Below are 22,925 nucleotides of genomic sequence, written 5' to 3' on the forward strand. Positions count from 1 at the left end.
GTGCTAAATGCTGGGGATATAAAAAGAGAGAAAAAACACTTCCTGCCTTGAACAAACTCATGCTCAAATGGAAGAAACAAAAAACAAATATGCATGAACAAGTTAAATAGTAGAAATAATTAGGAAAGTAAAGACACCAAAATTAAGAAGGGTTGGAAGAGATTTCCAGTAGAGGATGTGATTTCATTTGGCACTTAATAGAAACTGGGGAAGCCAGTAGGTAGAGATGAAAAGAGAAAGAATTCCATGAATGGGGAAGAACCAAAGAAAATTACCTGAGCTGAGAAACACATTGTCTTGCTTATGGAAGAGCAAGGAGTCTAGTATCACTGGATCAAAGAGTGCTTGGTAGAGAGTAAAATGTTAAGAAGACTGGAAAGATAGGGGGAGGCTAAGTTACGAAAGCCTTTTTTTCAGTTTTTTAGACATTTTTATTTAAAATTTTGGGTTCCAAATTCTATCCTTTCTTCCCTCTCTTTGCTCACCCCTCCCTAAGACTGTAAGCAATCACATAGTAGTTATACATGTGCAATTATGTAAAAGATTTCTATATTAGTCATTTTGTACAAGAAGACTCAAAAGAAAAAATGAAAGTGAAAAATAGAATTCTTTAGTCTGTATTCAAGCAACATCAGTTTTTCTCAGGAGGTGGGTAGTATGCTTTATCATTAGTCCTTTAGGATTGTTTTGGATTACTGTATTGCTAAGTCTTTCTTAGTTCTTTGTTTACAATAGTGCTGCTACTCTGCATAATGTTCTCCTAGTTATGCTCACTTCTCTATGCCTCAGTTCATGTAAATCTTTCCAGTTTTTTTCTGAAATCATCCTGCTTGTCATATCTTATAGCACAATAATATTCTATTACAATCATTTACTACATCTTGTTTAGCCATTCCCCAATTGATGGGCATCATTTAGAATTCCAGTTGTTAGTCACCACAAAAAAGAATTACTATAAATATTTTTGTACAGATAAATCATGAAAAGTTTTTAATACCATGCTGAATATTATACTTGGTCCTGGAGGTGGTAGGGAGCCACTGGCATTTACTGAGTGGGAATGGTGGAGGTGGTAACAGTGTCAAAAAGTGTAGAAACCATATTTTGGTGGTGGGAGAGGTTACATGCATGAAACCTCCTATAGGATGACAAAAATTCTTTGAAGAGATGGGGTCTTTATGCTGGGTATTGTCTATGGGGATTTAATGGTTGAAAGGTCACTTTCCTTGCCTCCAGAAAGGGGAAATGGAATTGTTCGAGGAAACTGGTACCCAGGAAGTGGAAGGGTGTGGATCCAGGAAAGATATTTTGAATCAAATGGGGAAGAAAAATGATGAGGGAAAAGGAGAGAGGGCAATGGTTGGTTTCATGAATGGGGATGTGATGGGGTAGCTTGTTGCATGTGACAGTGTCTACCATATAGGAAATGGAATTTTGAGGTGAGCAAGGCTCAGTGGAAAGGAGGAATCTGTGGGGCAAGCTCTACAAGACAGTAGCAGAAAATGGAAAGCCTAGAATGGGATATCTCAGAATTTTTTGATCCCATGAGGAAAGCAGGGAATAGAGAGGGACTAGATAAATATAGAGGACATGAACCATAAAATGAGAGTCTAGACTAGACAGGAAAATGATGAATAATGAAGAGAATGAGTAGAGAAATCCTTTTTGAAAGGATTGCAAAACAAAATGAAGCTAAGTAAACTAATGAATAGGACTACTGGAAGGGAAAAAGAGAGATGGATAAACTACTTGATTGAGAGGAAAAAAGTGGAAAAAACTGAATAACCAAATAAAGCAGGAAAGAAATGGGAACTGACAACTAAAACTTCTAAGAGAAAGTGGTAATAAAAAGGAGGAAGGGAGGAAGAGTCAGGGAGAACATCAGGTGGTAACTTAAAAAAAAAGTTAGAGCAACTTTAGCTTAGTTTAAGTAAACTTAGTTTACTATGTTTATAACAGAGAAGAGAAAAGTCATAACTTGAAAAAATGAATATTAAATGTAAGCAGAGGAAAATGTGAACCTATTTCTCATAATTTTAAGTGAACATGGTTTAGAAAATACAAACAAAATAAAAAAGTAAAAGATTAGAAAGGAAAACAATATACCACAATCTGTTGCATATAATAAACATTTACAAATCAAAGGCATACAAAAAATGAAACTGAGGGGAGGGAAAACATTACTGTGAATCGGATAAAATAACAACAGCAACAACCAGGAGCTGCAATCATGATATCTGACAAGTCAAAAATAAACATTCAAAAAATATAAAGAGATAAATGCTGAAAGGAACCACAGGCAAGAAACCAATATCATAGTATATATTCTAAATTCATTAGTCTCCAAACTAATAAAGGAAAAATAAACTGAGGTACAAGAATACATACTTAACAAAAAAGTGACAAGAGACTGAATAAGTCTAATGGAAAAATAAACAAAGCGAAAATATGAAGTGAACAAATTGGTGGAGAAGCTAGAGTTAAAAAAAAAACAACTTTTGACATCTTCTAAATAAAACTGCAAAAAAAATTAAAAAAAATCCAACACCTCATGAAACTTTTATCAGATTTGGCTATGCACCTCTAATGCTAATGAGAGTTAAAGATCTTCCCCACCCATTAATGGGTCTGCCCATTAAGAGAAGCTTGATTAGGGGAGGCCCACATCTTTTGTTAATTTTCTAATGAAGCATTGTTTCTCAAGTATTGTGATGCCCTCTGGCTCTGAAAAGTGTATAAATACTCTGAGGTCAGGTTTTATTTTGTGACTTATTCATTGGAAGTGTTTGTTTGGCCAGATGAGACTGGGAAGCTGCTAAGGAGCCCCCAGCTTTGAAAATCCGGATGTTAGTGCTTATATGTATCTGTGTGTGTGTGTATGTGTGTGTATATATAATGCCTACATTTGATCAGACAGTTGAATCTGTCTGTTGATTTGTGATGTGTATATTGCTGTCAATCAGACAGTTGAAAGTCCTGTCTGTTGATCTCTCTGAAGTTCAGGGTGCTGACTGTTTCCCCCGAACTAAATGAATGATATATGTGCTTGATTAAAGTAGATTGTTGACCCCTCAAAAGTTGCTTTCTTTTTAGAAAAGTAGATCTAAGAACCTGTACCACAGGCCCTCCTGGGTATGGAGTCCTTGCTGATACAGTATTAGGTTATGGAGATATTGTAGACAAATATGAAAAACAGAAATAATAAATACATTTTTTACAAATAACAATGCATAAAAATTATTTATTCAAGAGTCACAAAAAAGATGCATTCCCAAATGAAACCTTAATAAACAAATCCTAAATAACGATAGCATTAGAAAACAAAATCATGGAAAGGATAAATATGTGAAAGAAAGTTATAATGATGAAATAATATATCAAATAATATATCAATAATATATCAAAATCCTGAGATGAATAAAGAAATAGTGAAGGAGAGAATATAGAATCATAACCATAAACTCAAAAAATAGAGAAAGAGGATTAACGAACTGAATATGCTGTTTAAAAATTAGAAGATCAACTGTTAAAAAGCCCTAAAATAAGCACAAAAGATGAGATATTTAAAATTAGAGGAGAAATAGATAAATGGAAAGGAAAAAAATCCATTGAAATGGTAAATAAAATGTAAATCTGATTCACTGAAAAGATTAATCAAATTAATATATTTTAGCTAATCTGACTAAAAAATAAGAAGGCAGACAAATCAATAAAATAGCAAAAGAGCAAGCTGAAATCACAACAAAGCCAGAGGAAATAAAAAGAAAAATTAAAACATTATGCATAGTTGCATGTTAACAAAAACACAAAAGTAATAGATTACCTTAAAAAATGTAAAATACCAAATGATCAGAAGACCAGATAAAGAATATAACACACAATCTCAGAAAAAGTAGTAGAAATAGCTGTAAAGGAACTACCAAAAAAGGGTCAAGGGTTTCTGAACCTGATGGATTCACAAGACAATTCTTTTGAAAGAAAAAGAGATGAAGCCCATGAAGGGATGAGACTCTGGGCAGCTGCTAAGGAGCACCTCCCTCTCACCCTCCCACCTCCAGCTTTGAAAACCCAGATGTTGGTGCTTCTCTCTTTGGTAACTGTGTATGTATATAATTATCAGACAGTTGAATCTGTCTGTTGATCTTGATATATGTATTGCTTATGGTCAGACAGAATTTCTGTCTTTTGATCTTTATTTCTTTGCATGTATTTTCTCTGCTAGTGAATGTGATTAAAGAAGATTGTTGACCCTGCAAAGATTGCTTTCCTTTAAGAAAAGCAGATCTAAGAACCTGTGCTAGCAGGCCATCCTGGATGTGTCAGAGTGCTTGATGCTACAGTCCTCCAACCTATAGCATGGGATTATCGTTATGTTGATCAAAGGGAGGATAACTAAACATCCCTAGTCTGTTCTCACCTCATCCTTCTCCAAAGGAGATTTTCTGCCTTGGAAGGGAGGCAGGAAGTTTGGACCAGAGGCCACCACTCTGCTCTACTCAGAGAGTAACTGGTTAGAATTATGTCTATCTGATCCCTAAATATTGTTAGTATGCGGAAGTGACTTTTGTTAGTATGGGGATGTGACTTTCAGTTTCAAGCTACCTTGTGATTGATATTTCATTACTGGCTAGAAAGGAGGACTCCATGTTTTATATCCAAGACTTCCCACTCATACTAATTTTAAAATGAATATACCTAGCATTTATCCAAGGAACCCATTTATCCAAATTGGTGGCATATTAGAAGTCAGAGAAAATGTACATGCAAGAATATAAATCAAGCAATACAGAGTGAATGAGTTCTCCAACTGGGAGTGAGGTAACTCAGCTTAACTAAGAAATCAAGTCCTACATCTCACCCAAGGAGAATTTTCCCAACGTCTATAGTGTAGGAAGCTAAGAACAGGGACATGATAGAGACTGCCAGATCCTCTCATATTGACTTCTTCCCAGAGTCTTTTTTTCAGCACTCTGAAATGAAGTTGGCATCCTCTATCTTCTCTCAAACCTGGAAGTTTTAAGTTCCAGAAGTTCAAAGAGACTCAGAAACTTGAAGACTAGAGGAAGATTGAAATGATTGGAATTCTCCCACTCTTGCCAACTCTGTCCTACCGTCCACATAGGCACAGGACATTGATCTCCATCAATAAGGAGAGAATCCCATACAAACCAATGTTGGGACAGGGGTTACGTGTGAAAAAAAAATCAAGCATTAGAAACAGTTCAAAATAGGGAAATCTGACTAATTTCTGTCATCTGTAGGCAGAAAATGAGAGGAAGAAATTATAATTTCACTGGCACTTTGTAGATCCCAAGGAATGACCAAAATTGAACAAGCTTTTGCACATTTTAGACACACCCATCGGTGTGGTGTTGTTGAATAAAAAGGGCTTGCAGCCTCTGGAGCTGACTTGAATGCCCCATTTCTACAAGGGCTTCTTGCCCCCACTTTTTCTCTGTTTCTCTCCTGCTGTCCCATTTGCTTCTCTCTATTCAGCATCTCCATTAAACCCTCAGAGTTCTGGTGCTCCTTTTCACAATCACAATTCCAGAGGTTCCATCTGACCTGAGCAACTTAAATTTCTCTTATTCATGTCTTCTCTGGAAGTAGGCAGATTTCATGGTACCACCAACAGTTATTGAAGGGTTAATCTTATTGAACTCGGGCTTCATGATCTAAGGAAATGATAGGAACTGTCCAACACATTATTGTAAGCTGTAAAAATTTAGCACCTACCAAGACATAACCTACTACCAAGTCTGTGCTGGACAATCCCTTTCTTTCATGAACTAATAGATGACAATTCCTCACATTAAATACATAGATATCAGACTACCTTGAAGAACTCAATCAACAACCTATACTGGAACCAGATCTCTATAGAGACCAAACTACTGCCCACAATCCCCTAGACATTACATTGACCCATTCACAAAATAAAGAACAATTATTTTAATAGCAGCTACCATACCAAATCTAATAACATCCAAGCTGCCCAAGGGGTAGGGAAGGGAACAAGCATTTATTAAATGCCTATCATATGTCAAGAACTGTGCTAAGTACCTTACAAATATAATCTCATTTAATCCTCACAACATCCCTATGAGATAAATGCCATTATTATCCCCATTTGACCATTCAGGAAATTGAGATATTCAGAGGTGAAATAATTTAGTGGCTGAATCCAGGTTTGATTCAGGTGTTTCTCACTCCAGGCCCAGTACTTTATATGCTGTGCTAATTGGTTCTAGGAACAAGGGAAAAAAGCTTTTAAAATGTAGAGATTTAATGATCAGTTAATAATCACTTATTAAGGACCTATTATATGCTGGAGGCAAAAATTGTCCTTGCCTTTATTAGAAGAAATAAAAATAACATGGAAATAAGAAGTGCATTTTACTTTAACTAAGGATGGATCATGTGGGGTTCTGAGAGGACTAGCCCCTTTGTTGTGAAGGTTTACTGAATCCTTTTCAAGGCTGCTTAATCCACCTTTGATGTCTACCTGGTGCTCAACTCTCACCTGTGATTCCAAGAAGCTGTAGCATGTACAGCAGCCACACTCTGTTACACCATCTTAGCAGATGGGCTAAACCAGGTTGAGGCTAGCTGACAGGACTCAAACTTGTCATTGAATTAGGGTTCTCATGTGAAGACTTTTCCATTGTGTAGTCAATGGATGAGAAAAATTTGTTCCAATGCCCATGAAAGTGGCTGAAGTAATGGCTGTGGAGTGCTTAGACCTTGATCAGACATTGAAGATGCTAAAGGTCATACACTGCATCTTAGGCCACTGCCAATGGTTCCATCTTTTTGTCTTGCTGCTGGACTTCAATGAATGTCAAAAAGAATAATTCTGATGACTTCCTTCCACTCTGCCTTACTTAAATCCTATTTATGCACAAGTCAAACCATCACCCTGTGATGTCATTTGGCCTCTTTGAAATGAAGGACAACTGATGAGGATATTTTCAGTGATATTACAGAAAATGAATTTATACCTTACTGTTTGTATTCAACTACATAAAAGCAGTTATTTTATCCACTTGTGCCACAATCCTTTGAGTATTAAATATAAATGAATGGTTGCAGGTTAGAGACTAATCCTAGAACCATTTCTATTTAAACTACATCAAAAAAGAAGAGAAGAATAATTTTAATGATGATGTAATGAAGAAAAAAGGAAGGGGAGGGGGAAAACAAAAGGAAGAAGAAGAACAAGGAGAACAAAAATAAGTTGTCATGTCTGGTATTGAGATTACTGAGTTAGGAACCTAGTCTTATTGATATTATTCATAAGAATCCAAGAAATAGATGAGATGGAGATAAGCCAGGATGGCAGGGGGGGGGGGGGGAAGAATCAGTGCAGTTCAATCCCTGCTCCCTCAACTACTCCAACAAAGATATAAGAAAACTGCCAAGTTCAGCGGTCATTGGGAAATTTAAGGAGATACCACAACAAGGCATCTTTGTAGCTCAAGATCACAAAATTGAGTCACAAGCAACTTGCCATAGGAGAAATTATTGAACAGAGCTGGATGAAGATATGGAATCAACTCAGACCCAAACCAGTGGTATTAAGTCTTCCAGAAGGGCTAGATAGTGGACTCAGTCACAAGAACTCCAGTTAATCTCCACTCCAGTGCAGAGTTGGCCAGAGTGGATTGAAGTCTTAGCCCTGAGCCAAGAACAAAGTTCGGCCAGCAGTACTGATTGCCCTTAGAAAATCACAGAATCAGTCCCAAATGAGAAGAGCACTAGGTCAGAAACATTGACCAGAACAGGTCAAAGATGGGGGCTTGGGCTCAGATCATCAGAGTTATTTCCTCAAGAGATAACATCAATAACATCAAGAGTTATTTCTTCAGCCATGAGAATTCTAAATATGGCTGGTTTATCAAGCTGGGTTACCTAAAAGCAAATGGGGTCCCAGCCCCAGTACCAGCTTCAGAACAGGGCTTAAAAAAATATCACCTATAGACAGAACTGGGAGCTAAATATATATATGTAAATATATGTATATATGTATGCATATATGTATACACATATACATCCTATATGTATGTATATGTATATGTGTGTGTATGTATACATGTATATATACATATATATAATAGAGATGTCCATGACACAAACCTCAAAAAAAAGTCAGGGAAATAATTAGATTTATTAGAATAATTAGAATTCTGATATGAAATAAATTTTTAAAATTATATGATAAATGAAATAAGAGCTAGAGCAAAAGAAAGAAGAAATTAAAAGTTTAGAAGACCTGAAAAGAGAATTAGGCAGAATCAAGATGGTGGACTAGCCAAAACCTCTATCCTGTAACTCTTCCAAACAGATTCAGAAAATGCACCAGATGAAAACCTGATCAAGACATAAGAAATAAATCCCAGGGGCGGCGCGTGGGCGCAAGGCCTGGGCTGGCTACTTGGTGTTCGCTTGCCTCGCTGCAACGTACCGCGATGCCTGGGAGGAGCAGCAGGAGTCATTATGGGCACAGCGGCCGCGAGCCACAGGCAGTTCCAGAGGCTGGGGCGGTCCCCTTCGAGGGAGACCGGGAACGGGGGCGGGGAAGGGGAGGAGAGAGAAAGGGAGGGGGAAGGACGGAGGCGGAGCTGGAGGAGGCGGTGAACCGCTGGAGGCTAAAGTTCTACTTCCACGAAGCGTTGCAGTCCTTGCGGGGTGGCGGGTACCGGGACTTCAGGCAGATCCGGGGCATCACGCGAGCTCTGCTTTGGCGGCCCTTGGGGAAGGAGCACACCATCTCTCGGCCGATGCGTATCATGCAGGGTCTGTTGCAAATAAAAGAGGGGGGAGAATTTGGACAGTTCCTTTGATATAGAGGCTGAACTCACACCCCTGGAATCCGCTATCAATGTGCTGGAGACCATTAAAACGGAGTTTTCTCTCACAGAGGCAGTGGTGGAATCCAGGAGAAAACCGGTCAAGAAGGCTGCTGTCATCATTTGTATCAAAGAATTTGAAAAGCCTTCAAAAATTTTGAAAAAAAACAACCACCACATATGTCCAAGGATCCTACAACTCAGAAAATGAGAAACGATCTGCTGGGCATTATCCGTGAAAGGAATGTCACTCATCCTGGGATTCAGAACTTTTCCTATGAGACCTTCCAGCAGAAGATGTTGCGGTTCCTGGAGAGCCACATGGAAGACGCCGAGTCTTTATCTCCTCACGATCGCAAACGGGTATTTGAAATGAGTCATTATCATCGTATTCGTCATCCTCATCTTCTTCCTCCTGCTGCTCCTGCCACAGCTAACATGTCTTCTGTGGCCTCCATGGCTCCGACTCCCCCTGACAGTGCCACAGCTAATGCTGCTGTCGCTTCTGTGGCTGAAGATCTTGGGAATATGAAGGAAGATAAACAGTGGCCCTGGAGCCCGTGGGGAAGCCACTCAGAGGGACCAGGAAGCAGTTACCTGAAAGTTCTTCCACATTTGGGATTTAAGAGCTTTTCTGATTTACAAGACACTGAAACGCCTTTCACTAAATTGGACCAGAAGGATGTCACAGTTCTCAGTTCAGTGTCTCCTTCAGCAGCCCTCAGAAACAAGAGACAGAGACAAGATGAAAGTTCTCCCTCAGAATCTACCAATTACTCTGAACTGCAGCCCAAGAAGAAGGTTTTGGAGTATGACAGCCAGGGCAGCGAGCAGGGTGACAGCCAGGACTCCTCGCGACAGACCATTGTGTCTTCAACTCCACAGTCCTCAAGCTGCACAATCAATCAGCCCCTGTCTAGGGAGAAGAGGTCTTTGGCATCATAGGTTGATTGGTTATTGTCCTAGTGTGGTTATTGCTTTAGTAGATGAAGCAGTTCCGTTAAACGAAGTCGTGAAAAACTTGGTGTTAAACCAAACCTAGAGCGAAACTCAGAAATGAGGACCCTTATCCATTCAGGGGGCCCAGGAGGCGTCCAAGGGCAAGAGGGGAGAATGGAAGCATTTCCTAGCTGATTTCTCATTGGTTTCATTTTAGTGAGCTAGCTGGGGCTGTTGATTTCGGATTGTCTAATTTTATTTTATTTTTATTATTTATTTTTAACACAGTTTGTAACAGATAAAGCAATTCAAACTTTTGGTCAGGTGATACGTCTTTTTAAAGCATTTACAATATGGACCACAAAAGAAATTTTTTTTTAAACATTAACCAACTGAGACACAAATAATATTTATGTTGCTAACTTCACAAGCTCTTGACCTAATTGTCTCCACAGTATTACCGGATTGTCTAATTTTAAAACCGTTTGTGGTAAGGAAACTGTGTTACATTTCCTTTTCCAAAAAGAGAACCCTTGTAATCCCTTGCTCGTGGTGTACATTTGAGGCTTTTACTCTTTCAGCAAATGGTGAGTACCGAGCAGTGCCTTATCAACCTTGCCTGGCCTCCAATGACTTTTACAGTTTTCCTCAAGTGCCTTTCCCCCTTGAGTACTTTCCACTGCTCTATATTCATCCATAGTTACTGCTAAACTTGACTTGATCACCATCTCTGGAACATCTCAATCATTTTAGGGGTTCATGTTTTTGCTCATGCTGTTTCCTCTAACTGGACTGACTATCCCATCTTTGGAATCCAAAACCATGCAAAAACCATGGGCAAAAAAACCCCCAAAAAACAAAACAAAACAAAAAAAGCAAAAGGAAAAACCCTCAAACTTCCCAGCCTTCAAAACCCTATTCAAATCCTACCTTTTTTAAAAACTTTCTTAAAGTTAGCTCTTGCTGAAAGTGAATTCTCCTCCAAAACTTTATTTACTGAATACCATTTCTTCCAAAATGTGGTTTACATGAAACTTAAAATGTCATAAAAAAGAAATAAATCACAAGTAATTTTTATTTTCTTTTTAAAAGGTACTTTTATCTTCTTAAATGCAGATATGTATGTATGCATATTTAGACAAACATGTACATGCACATACATACCATTATATATACATACATATATTTAGATATCTATAGTAATGCTCATATATAGTCATAGTGATTCTTGTTCTTCATTCTCAAAGAGCACCAAAATGACATCACTATACTAAAGACAAGTTTCAGTGTGTCAAACTGTGGCTGATCAGACCAATACAAGTTCAGAATGCTCTACCACAGTCTGGACACAAATAGTCAATGTGAGTATTTGGGGTGGATTCTCTAAATTTGTACATCCTGTGTTTCTTTTGAGTTGTTTCAATTCTGCTTTGCTCACTGAGCAGTCCTCTGCCAGCGTCATCTTTGTCACACAATCAACACCAAAGTACTTAAGAGAGACCTTGAGAGTGTTCCTATATCACTTCTTCTGACCACCATGTGAACACTCGCCCTGTATGAGTTCTCCATAAAATAGTCTTTTTGGCAACCATACAATTTGCATTTGAACAATGTGGTCAGCCCATCAGAGTTGCACTCTCTGAAGCAGAGTTTGAATGCTTGGCAGTTTAGTCCAAGAAAGGACCTCAGTGTCTGATATCTTATCCTCTCAGGTAATCTTCAGAATCTTCCCAAGACAATTCAAATGGAAGTGATTCAGTTTCCTGGCATAGTGCCGATATACTGTCCAGGTTTCACAGGCATGTAACAATGAGGTCAGCACAGTGGCACTATAGACTTTCAGTCTGGTCATCAGTCTAATTACCTCCTCTCCCATACTTTCCTTTTGAGCCTCCCTAACACTGAGCTAACTCTGGCAACACATGTGTCAACCCCATTATCAATGTGTACATCCCAGAAAAGTATACTACCAAGGTAAGTAAGCTTTTCCAAAACATTCAAACTTCTCCATTTGGTGTAACCGATGATTCCACAAATGGATGGTGTGGTGGTGGCTGAGTAGCACAAGCTTGTGCTATTAGCAGAAGCAGTAGAGAATTGATCCATACTTTGTTGAATCTCAGCTTCAGAAGCTGTCCACATTAAGTGGACAATTATCTGCAACAGCAAATTATGCACAATCATCTCTCCACTTTGGTCTTGGCTTGTAACTTTTTCTTTTTTACCCCCCAAATTTATTTGTTTTCAGTTTGCAACAATCACTTTCATAAGTTCCAAACTTTCTCTCCCTCCCTCCAACCTCCCTCCCCAAGAAGGCATGCAATCTTATATGGGTTCTACACATAGACTTCTATTAAACACATTTTCACATTGGTCATGTTTCATAGAAGAATTAAAACAAATAGGAGAAACCATGAGACAAAGAAAACAAAACATAACAAAGGAGAAAATAGTCTGCTTCATTCTGCATTCTAACTCCATAGTTCATTTTCTGGATGTGGATGGCATTTTGTATCATGAGTCCTTTGAAAATGATTTCAGTCTTTGCATTGCTGTGAAGGGCTAAGTCTATCAAAAGAGTCCTTGCACACTGTGGCTGTTACTGTGTATAATATTCTCCTGGCTCTGCTTACTTCATTCAACATTAGTTCATATAAGTTTCCAGTTTTTTTCTGAAGTCAACATGTTCATCATTTCTTATAGCACAATAGTATTCCACTGACATTCATATACCACAACTTGTTCCCCAATTGATGGGCATTCCCTCAATTTCCAGTTCTTGACCACCACAAAAAGAACTACTGTAAATATTTTTGGGCATGTGGGTTTTTTCCCCCATTTGTATGATCTTTTGGGGATATAGCCCTAATATCAGTGTTTCTGGCTCAAATTCACCTTTTTATTGCCCTTTGGACATACTTCCAAATTGTTCTCCAGAATGGTTGGATCAGCTCATAGCTCCACCCACAATGAATTAGTGTTCCAACTCTCCCACATCCTCTTCAACATTTATCATTTTCCCATTTTGTCCTATTAGCCAATCTGATAGGTATAATGTGGTACCTCAGAGTTGTTTTGATTTGCACTTCTCTGATCAATAGTGATTTAGAGCGTTTTTTTATATGACTATGGATAGCTTTAATTTCTTCATCTGAAAAACAGCCTGTTCATATCCTTTGACCATTTCTGTATTGGAGAATGACTTGTATTCTTGTTGATTCAGTTCTCTATATATTTTAGAAATGAGGCCTTTATCACAGATACTAGTTATAAAAAATTCTTTCCCAGTTTTCTGCTTCCCTCCTAATCTTGGTTGCATTGGCTTTGTTTGTGCAAAAACTTTTCAATTTAATGTAGTCAAAGTTATCCATTTTGCATTTTGTAATGTTTTCTGTTTCTTGTTTGGTCACAAATTTCTCCATTTTCCATAAATGTGACAAATAAACTATTCCTTGCTCCCCTAGTATGTTTACAGTATCAGACTTTATACCTAGATCATGCACCCATTTGAACTTCATTCTAATATATGATGTCAGGCATTAGTCTATGCTCAGTTTCCACCACACTATTTTTTCAGTTTTCCCAGCACTTTTTGTCAAACAGTAAGTTCTTATCCCAGAAGTTGGGGTCCTTTAGTTTATCAAACAGTAGACTGCTATAATCATTGACTACTGTGTCTTGTGTACTTAACATATTCCACTGATCTACTCCTCTATTTCTCAGCCAGTCCCAAGTGGTTTTGATGATTGCTTCTTAATAATACAATTTAAGATCTGGTACAGGTAGGCCACCTTCCCTAACATTTCTTTTCATTAATTCTCTTGACATTTTTGTTCTTCCATATGAATTTTATTATATTTTCTAGTGCTATAAAAATAATATTTTGGTAGTTTGGTTGGTATGACAATGAATAAGTAAACTAATTTAGACAGAATTGTCATTTTTATTATATTAGTTCAGCCTATCAGGAGCAACTGTTGTTTTTTCAGTTATTTAGACCCAACTTTATTTCTGTGAAGTGTTTTGTAATTGTGTTCATATAGTTCCTGGTTTTGTCTTGGCAGGTATCTCAAATATTTTATAATGTCTACAGTAACATTAAATGAAATTTCTCTTTATATCTCTTGCTGATGAGCTTTTGTTAGTAATATGTAGACATGCCAGTGGTTTATGTGAGTTTATTTTATATCCTGCAACTTTGCTAGAGTTGTTTATTATTTCGAGTAGTTTTCTACTTGATTCACTAAAATTCTCTAAGTGTATCATCATATCACATGCAAAGATTGATAGTTTTGTTTCTCCTTTGCCTATTCTAATTCCTTCAATTTCTTTTTCTTCTCTTATTGCTAAAGCTAACATTTCTAGTACCATATTGAATAGCAGTGATGATAATGGACATCTTTGTTTCACTCCCAATTTTATTGGAAATGCATCTAGCTTATCTTCATTACATAATGCTTGCTGATGGTTTTAGGTAGCTCCTGCTTATCATTTTAAGGAAGGCTCTTTATTCCTAGGCTCTCCCGTGATTTCAATAAGAATGGGTGTTTTTTAAAAGCTTATTCTGCATCTATTGAGATAATCATATGATTTCTATTAGTTTTGTTGTTGGTATGATCAATTATGCTAATAGTTTTCCTAATATTGAATCAGCCCTGCACTCCTGGTATAAATTCAACCTGATCAAATTGCATTATTCTTGTGATAAGTTGCTGTAATCTTTTTGCTACTATCTTATTTTAAAATCTTGCATCTATATTCAGTAGGGAAATTGGTCTATAATTTTCTTTTTCTGTTTTGGCCCTTCCAGGTTTAGGTATCAGCACCATATTTATATCATAAAAAGAATTTGGTAGGACTCCTTCTTCACCCATTTCCCCAAATAGTCTCTATTGTATTGGAATTAACTGTTCTTTAAATGTTTGATAGAATTCACTTGTAAAGCCAACTGGAGATGTTTTCCTAGGGAGTTCATTAATGACTTGTTCAATTTCTTTTTCTGAGATGGAGTTATTTAAGTATTTTACTTCCTCTTATGTTAATCTGGGAAATTTATATTTTTGTAAATATTCTTCAATTTCACTAAGATTGTCAAATTTATGGGCATACAGTTGGGCAAAATAATTTCTAATTATTGTTTAATTTCCTCTTCTTTAGGGGTGAATTTATTGTTTACATTTTTGATACTGGTAATTTGGTTTTCTTCTGTCTTTGTAAAATCAAATTGACCAAAGATTTATCAATTTTATTGTTTTTTCATAAAACCACCTCTTAGTTTTATTTATTAGTTCAATAGTTTTCTTAATCTCAATTTTATTCATCTCTCTTTTGGTTTCCAGCATTTCCAATTTGGTATTTAATTGGAAATTTTCAGTTTGTTCTTTTTCTAGCCTTTTCAGCCACATGCCCAGTTCATTGATCTCGTCTTTCTCTATTTTGTTCCTGTAAGGATTCAGAGATATAAAACTTCCCTTTAGAACTGCTTTTACTGCACCCCATATGTTGGCTCATTGTCATTCTCTTGAATGAGGTTAATGATTGTTTCTATGATTTGTTATTTGGCCCACTCATTCTTTAGGATTAGATTATTTAGTTTCCAATTAACTTTTGGTCTATCTTTCAATGGCCCTTTATTACGCATAATTTTTATTGCGTCATGATCTGAAAAGGATGTATTGACTATTTCTGCCTTTCTGCATTGGATTGTGAGATTTTTATACCCTAGTACATGGTCAGTTTTTTTATATGTGCCATGTACTGCTGAGAAAAAGGTGTATTTCTTTCTATCTCCATTCAGTTTTCTACAGAGATCTATCATATCTACCTTATCGCGAATTCTATTCACCTCTTTAACTTCTTTCTTGTTTATTTTGAAGTTAGATTTATCAAGTTCAGAGAGGGGGAGTTTGTGGTCCCCCACTAGTATAGTTTTATTGTCTAATTCTTCCTATAACTACCTTAATTTCTACTCTAAGGATTTGGATTCTATATCACTTGGTGTATATATGTTTAGTAATGATATTACTTCATTGCTTATAATCACTTTTAGAGGGATATAGTTTCTTTCTTATCTCTTTTGATTAGATCTATTTCTGCTTTTGCTTTGTCTGAGATTGTAATTTCTACTCCTGCTTTTTTTACTTCACCTGAGGCATAAAATGTTCTGCTCCTGACTTTTACCTTCACCCTGTGTGTATCCTCCTGTTTCAAATGTGTTTCTTTTAAACAACATATTGTAGGGTTATGATTTTAATCCATTCTGCTATCCACTTCTGTTTTATGGGAGAGTTCATCCCATTCACATTCACAGTTATGATTACTGTCTCTGTCTTTCCCTCCATCATATACCCCCTCCTCCCCAGTTTATGCTTTTATTTCTCCCTTCTCTCTTGCCCTCTTCAAAGGTTTTACTTTTGACAACCACCTGCCTCAATCATCCCTCCCTTCGATTAGCTGTTCTCCCTTTTCTTTACATTTTTCCTTACTGCTTCTTCCTTCCCTTATAAGCATCATCCCCCTTCCTTTTCTTCCCCCTTGCCTTCTTACTCCTATAGTGCAAGTTAGATTTCTATACTTAACTGAGTATGTTATTCCCTCCTTGAACCAAATCCAGTGACAGTAAAGCTCAAACAATGCTCCTTTCAGTCCATTCTTTCCCTCTACTGTAGTGTTTTTGTGCCTCTACATGGGATGTAATTTATCCTTTTCTGCCTCCTCCTTTCCTCTTCTCCCTTCACACTGATTAATTAGGGTTTTTTTTATCATCATATCAGTTAATTTATGCCCTCTATCTATGTACATTCCATTCAAATGTCATAATAAATATACAGTTCTCAAGATTAACAAGTATCATTCTCCCATATAGGGATGTAAACAGTTTGCCTGTATTAAATAACGTTTTTTTCTTTTTTTTTTCCTGTTTACCTTTTTATGCCTTCCTTGAGTCTTGTCTTTGAAGATCAAATTTTCCGTTGAGCTCTGGCCTCTCATCAGGAAGGTCTGGAAATTCCTTATTTCATTGAATGTCCATCTCCTTGATTGAAAAATTATGCTCAATTTGACTGATTCTTGATTGTAGTACAAGTTCTTTTGCCTTATGGAATATCATATTCCAATTCCCCCCATCTTTTAATGTAGGAGCTGCAAGGTCCTGTGTGATCTTGGCTGTAGTTCCTTAATATTTGAATTGTTTCTTTCTATCTGCTTGCTGCATTTTCTCCTTGACCTGATAATTCTGGAATTTGGCAAAAATATTCCTTGGAGTTTTCAATTTGGGATCCCTTTCAGGAGAAGAAATGGAAGCAGTGTCAGATTTTATATTCTTGGACTCAGAGATCACTGCCAATAGTAACTGTGATTATGAATTTAAAAGGCACTTGTTTCTTGAAAGAAAAGCTATGGCAAATATGAAAAACATTCTAAAAATCACCTTTCCAAAAAGGGTATGTATAATCAAAGCTATGGTTTTTCCAGTAGCAATGCATGGTTGTGAGAGTTGAACTGCAAAGAAAACTGAGTTTTGCAGAATGGATGGTTTTGAATTGTGGTGCTAGAGAAGATTTCTGAGAGTCCCTACAACCACAAAAAATACAAGCTTACAAATCCTGAAGGAGGACAAATGTTCATTGTGCACTGTGGAATCAAGGTTGAAGTCACCAGTCTTTTTCTTTATAGAGTACATGTTAAGAATTTTATATTGTTGAATCAAAATTGCATTTCAATATCTTTGGAGAAAGATGTGTGTTTTGATAGAATCACATAGCTTAAGGTTATCAGTGCAGTCAAGTGATTAACAAAATGTTTTCATTCAACTTGCTTTTTAATTTGGAAACCATACACATTTTTATTTGTTGTTCAATCATTCAGTTATGCCTGAACTTTCATAACTCCAAAGGCATACCAGGTCCTTTTATCTCCTCTATCCCCTAAAATCTTTCCAAACTCATATTCCTTTCTTCCACAACACTATCCATCTTCTCTGCCATCCCCTTTTCCTTTTGCTTTCGATCTTTCCCAACACTGGAATCTTTTCCAATGAGTTCTATCTCCTCTACATCAATGTAAAGACCCTCCCTATCTCTCTTATAAATTTGTCTTTCAAGGTTTCTCTTGATTCTTGTTTTTATTTCAGAATTTCTATTTAGCTCTAAATCTTTCATCAGAAAATCTTGAAAGTCCTTTATTCCACTGAACATTTATTTTTTCCTATAGGATGCTGACCTTTACAGTGTAACTTTATAGTGTAACTTTTTCTTGGTTGTAAGTATATATCTTTGGTTTTTGGTATATTTTAATATTGTATTCTAAGATATCTCTCTCTTCTTCTTCTTCTTCTTTCTCTGTCTGTCTTTTTATGTGGTAGGGCAGAGTTGGGTTGAGTGACTTGTCTAGGGTCATACAGCTAGTAAGTGTCAGGTGTCTGAGGCTGGATTTGAACTCATGTCCTCCTGACTCCAAGGCTAGTGCTCTATCCACTACACCACCTACCTGCTCCTAAGATGTCTCTTGTTGATAGTATATAGTAAAAGCTGCCATGCTTTGTATGACCCTTATTGCATATTGGAATATTGCATATTGTGTTTAGATGCCTTTAATATTTTTCTTTGATATGAACATTCTGAATTTTGGCTGTGACCTTCCTGAGGCTTGTCTTTTCAGGATTATTTCAGAAGGTAGTGGTTTCTGTCTATTTTTCCTTTGCCCTATAGTTTTAATTAACCTCAGCAGTTTTCATTTAATTTTCCATTGAAATATAGAGTTCAAGCATTTTTTTTCTTATCACGTTTTTCAGGAAATGCAGTGATTTTTAAATTCTCTCCTTGGATTTGGTTTTCAGTTCAGTTTTTATATGAGATATCTTAGATTTTCTTCTGCTTTTTAATTTTTTAATTGCAGTTTAATATTTCTTCCTGTCTCAAGAAGTCAGTAACTTCTGTTTGGTTTATTCACTCTTTCAGAGATTCCATTTCTTGGGGAAATTGTATTACTGGCTCCTCTAAGCTACTTATTCTTGGTGCAGTATTTTCTCCAAAACTTTCATTTTATTTTTTAAACCTCTTGCTCCATTTCTTTTAATTATTCATGTACTCTTTGTGAAAAACTCATTTTTTTTGTTTTAATTTCTGCTCAAATTAATTATAGAGTTACTCTTTTTGGAAAATCTTTGATTTTGCAATATTTTTTATACTGACCACTATTTTCTTTGTTCTTCCTTCCTTCCTCTCATCTCTCCAACTTTTGTTTCTGAATTGGGGCTTTGTTATAAGACTTGACTCTTCCCCTATTGTGCTTTTGGGTAGGGTGGTAAGCCTTGGTTTGCCTCAATCTGGGTCAACTAAATTTTCAAATTGACCTCTTCCTCCTGAAAGATTTACCCAGATCTCTCTGTTTCAGAACCCTCAATAATCGTGATCTTCTCTGGAAGCTTAGGAAAAAAATTGTTCAGGGTCTCAGAGTTCATGGGTCTGTAATGTCCTGAGTGGTTATTGTTTTGCTGCTAACATACACACACATAATTGAATCTAATTATAACCATCTCTAGGGTGGGAGATGGAAGGGAAGAATAAAAATGGAGGAAAGAAAGAAAAAAACAAATTTACATGATAACTTTATTGCATATTTTAAAAGAATATCAAGTTGTAGAAATAAATTTGTAGTTTCACATACAATCATCTTTTTTATTATGCCAAATCATGGAAATGCTTGGTCCCTCCCCCCCATAAGTTAAAAATAAAATAAATAAGTATAAAGAAGGATATTATGATTTTATGGTCTTAACAGAAGACTTACCCTTCAACCCAGATTTACTGATCAATATTGATTATGCAACAAAACAATAGAAATGATGCACCATATCAGAGCAACCTTTAAATATTAGTACTAACTTGGTACCTAGCATGACAACACCAAAGTTATGGTGAAACATTTGTGTAGCCAAAGACAACTTAGGTGGTTGGTAGAAGTGTCTGACACCAGGAAGAGAGTCATCCTGTGTCAGCAGCACCAGCAGCAGGCCTTAGAGATGGTTGAGAAAGCAGCAGCAACAGCTTAGGAAGCTCTCAACCCAGAGACAGTGATGGGTGAGGCTGGGGAGTGGGGAAGACAACTGATCAGAAAGAGTTTACAGGAGACTATTAAGTTGATGTATGCGACTGGGTACTGTGGAAACTCTTACCCTGAGATATGTATCATTGTTTCAGGACATAAAAGAGCACTTATGTTTGTCACAAGGGAACCAGGGCCCTGGTAACAGGCCCAAGGCAGAGAGGAGCATGAACGCTTACAGCTGCAGGAGTGCAGGGGATCTGGTAATAGTGTCAGACTTAGAAGGATCGCTAGTACTTGCATCTGCAAGTGAACAGGGACCTTTCCACAATAAAGAAAAAAGCACAGAACACAGGAGCAGTTCTCCCACCTTTCTGTGAACTACACCACCTTGGAAGCACTGAAAACTTGCAGACCACTAGAACTATCTCTGAAAACAGCAGAATGAAAAGACCTGAAGCTTGGGACATTGATTTCCCACCCCCAGGTGAGTAGATCCCAACTTTAAAATAAAGTTAAAAGTCAAGAAAGAAGTTGAAAAAAATGAGCAAAGAACAAAATAAATACTCGAACAAAGTCCAAGACACAAACTCAGAAGAAGACAAAATGAAGACAACTTTAAGAAAAATACTAATTGAACTCAAGTTCAATAAGAATTCCTCAAAGAGTTAAAGATATAGAGTAGTAAAGGAAAAATTGGAAAGCAATTAGAGTGATACAATAAAATTATAAGAATTAATAGCTTGGTAAAAAGAGACACAGAAAAAATACTGAAGAATATAACATCTTTAAAAAAAAAGAATTGGCCAAATGATAAAATAGGAGTAAATAGGATAAATAAAATAGGAATAAATACTCACCAAAGAAAAGGACTCTTTAAAAAGCAGAATTGAACAAATGGAAAAAGAGGTGCAAAATCTCACTGAAGAAAATAATTCCTTAAAAATTAGTATTACATAGTAGAACCTAATGACTTTATAAGACATTAAGAAACAAAGAAACAGTCAAGAGGATGAACTTTGTAGAAATGTGAAATATCTCATGAGAAAACCAATTGAACTGGAAAATATATCAAGGAAAGATAGGAATTATTGGACTATCAGAACACCATCATAAAAAAGAGCCTAGACATCTTGTTTCAAAAATTATTAAGGAAAATTGTCCCAATATTTTAGATCAAGGGTAAAACAGAAATTGAAAAAAATTCAGTGATCACCTCCTGAAAAAGATCTCAAATTTGAAACTCCCAAGATTAAGTTCTAGAACTCCAAGGTCAAGTAGAAAACATTGTTAGGAACCTGAAAGAAAAAATCCAGATATTGTGGAGTCATAGGACCACACAAGATTTAGCAGCTTCTTCGTTAAAGGAGTGGAAGAGTTGGAATATGATATTCCAGAAAGAAAAGGAGCTAAGATTACAAGCAAGAATAACCTACCCAGCAAAAGTGAGTATAATGCTGTAGGAGAAAAAAATAGATGTTTAATGAAATGGAGGACTTTGAAGCATTCCTGATGAAAATATCAAAAATGAATAGAAAATATGACTTTCATACATAAGACTCAAGAGAAATATACAAAGGCAAACATGAAAGGAGTTTAATAAGGTTAAATTGCTTACATTCCTTTATGGGAAAATACATGTAACCCTTAACCACTTTATCATCATTAAGATAGTTAGGAGTCTACATAGACAGAAGGCAGAAGTGTGAGTCATTCATGTTGGGAAGATCTCAAAAAATGAAGAAATGAAAAAAAATGGATTCACTAGAAGATGAGGGAGGAAGAAAGAGGAAAATTTCTCACAAAAAGAGGTGTACAATGAAGAGCTTTTACAGTGGAGGGCACAGTACTTGAACTTCACTAAGGATTGGTTCAAAGAGGGAAGAAATACATACACACAGCAGGGAAATAGGAGGGAATTAGGATGAGAGAAGCAAGGGAGTGATAAAAGGGAAGGCAAATTAAAGGAGGCAGTGGTCAAGAGCAAAATGGACTTTTGAGGAGAGGTGGGTAAAAAGAAAAGGATTAAACAGAGGAAATTAGAATAATATGTTGTATATAAGAGACACTTGAAACAGGAAGCACAAATATAGTAAAATTAAGGGGCTGGAACAGAATTTACTGTGCTTCAGCTAAAGTAAAAAAAGATGGGTTTCACAATCATGATCTCAGTCAAAGCAAAAGCAAAAATAGACCAAAATAAAAAAAAAATAATAAGTGAAACTTCATTACACTAAAATCTACCAAAGACAATGCATTAATATAAAAAACTTTACATATAGTTTTCCTGATAAAGGCATATTTTTCAAATATATAGAGAAAAGAGTCAAATATACAAAAATAGCAGCTATTCCTCAATTGATAAATGCTTGAGCTATGAACAATTTTTAGAAGAAATCAAAGCTATCTACAGTCATATAAAAAACTGCTCTAGAGGTGGAGCCAAGATGGCAGAGTATAAAGACACACATATTCTAGCTCTTCCCTCACAGCCCATAAATTACCTGTAAAGAATGACTCTCAACAAATTCTACAGCAGCAGAAGTCACAGAACAATGGAGTGGAGGAGATTTCTAGCCCAGGGTGACCTGGAAGTCGGATGGGAAAGATGTGTTGCACCAGATTCAGAAGGAGCACAGCCCAGCTTTTGCCATGCAGTGCTGGGAACAGCAGGACCAGAGCAGGTCTCGGGGGTAGAATCCCCAGCAGCAGCAACGGTTCTCAAACCCCTCAACCCACAGACACCAAAGACACTTCAGAGGTCAGTGAGAGACCTTCTTCACTGCGGTGAAAAGGGAACAGTGTCTTCCGAAAGGCGACAGCTTGCCCAGCCCCAGGCAACAGCTGCAACAGCAGCAGCAGGCAGCAGTTGGCTGTGGTGATGGTGGGGCAGTGACTGTGGCAGGCAGTAGCCAGCATCCATTGTTGAAATTCTCAGCTTAAAGCCCCTGAGGGAAATGAGCAGCTGATCTGAATCTCAGTCCTGAGTTGGGGCCCCCTGCCCTTGCCTAAAGCTCCTGGGGGAATTGAGCAACTGATCTGCATCTTAGCTGTGAGCCAGGTCAAGGAATAAACTCCTCTCCCTTGATTGTG

The 22,925-nt window shown here is 36.9% G+C and overlaps 1 pseudogene; it reads left to right on the plus strand.

Annotated features, from left to right (window-relative positions):
* The first annotated feature begins 8,468 nt into the window (after positions 1 to 8,468).
* LOC140532170 (telomeric repeat-binding factor 2-like) lies at positions 8,469 to 10,762 on the plus strand (annotated as a pseudogene).
* Positions 10,763 to 22,925: the final 12,163 nt, after the last annotated feature.

The sequence above is a fragment of the Notamacropus eugenii genome, chromosome 3 (assembly GCF_028372415.1).
Source record: "Notamacropus eugenii isolate mMacEug1 chromosome 3, mMacEug1.pri_v2, whole genome shotgun sequence".
NCBI classification, from domain to species: Eukaryota; Metazoa; Chordata; class Mammalia; order Diprotodontia; family Macropodidae; genus Notamacropus; species Notamacropus eugenii.